Source organism: Triticum dicoccoides, chromosome 2A, assembly GCF_002162155.2.
Source record: "Triticum dicoccoides isolate Atlit2015 ecotype Zavitan chromosome 2A, WEW_v2.0, whole genome shotgun sequence".
In the NCBI taxonomy this organism is placed as follows: Eukaryota; Viridiplantae; Streptophyta; class Magnoliopsida; order Poales; family Poaceae; genus Triticum; species Triticum dicoccoides.
In genome coordinates this window covers 601,358,967-601,359,825 of record NC_041382.1, presented here as the reverse complement: position 1 = coordinate 601,359,825, position 859 = coordinate 601,358,967, and positions in this window count along the sequence as shown.

Sequence of the window (859 nt, the reverse complement as noted above, 5' to 3'; positions counted from 1 at the left end):
CTGGGAAAGATTTGCGGAAAGCATCCAACATTGCATCGAATGATTTGTTGGTCATCCGCTCAGATGTCTTGACCTGAAGAAAGGTGACCATAGCTGAGAATACTTACAGCTTATTTCCTGGGGTGACAGCAACGTTGCATTGTTCCAACATGCGGGCCCACCGTTTTTCTTCTACATGTGAAAGTTCACGGAATGCACGAGCATTTCGTAGCATTATTTCAATGTTGGTCAAACTCACTGGCTCCGCCACCACCACCTCCTCCTCCTCTTTCACCTGAGCATCAGGCAGATCAAGATGGTGATCTCCTGCTTCCACGTAGTCAATAACATTGAAGTTCACAGCTTCACCATGATGAACCCACCTAGTATATGGCAGGATACTTTAGCAATCTACGTCACAATAAATATATGGCAGGATATTTTAGCAGCCATCTCAGCTAAGCAGATTGAGTGCAGAACAGGGCAAGGAAGCTTCTTAAGCAGAGCATATTGACAGTAAACTACTTCGGCAAACAGTGAGATTAATAGCGTCTATTAGCTAACATTCAGTGCTACATCGACATGAACGGGGCCTCAGTCTAGAATGCGCGTACCGTGGGAGAAGCTGACCGACGTGCGTCTCCACACGAACGTCGCCAGCGGTGGCGGCGCTGACAACCGTGCGCCTCCACAAGAACGTAGCCAGAGGTGGCGGCGCGGCTAGAGGACGGCAGTCTATGAGAGCGTACTGTGGGAGCGAGAGGATCACCGAACCGCGGCGCCGACGTATCGGCGCGGCGGGGAGAGCAGCTTTGGCGGAGCGAATGGAGTGGAGGGGGACAGGGGGAGGGGTATTTGGGGAATATTATTGGTTAGTTGG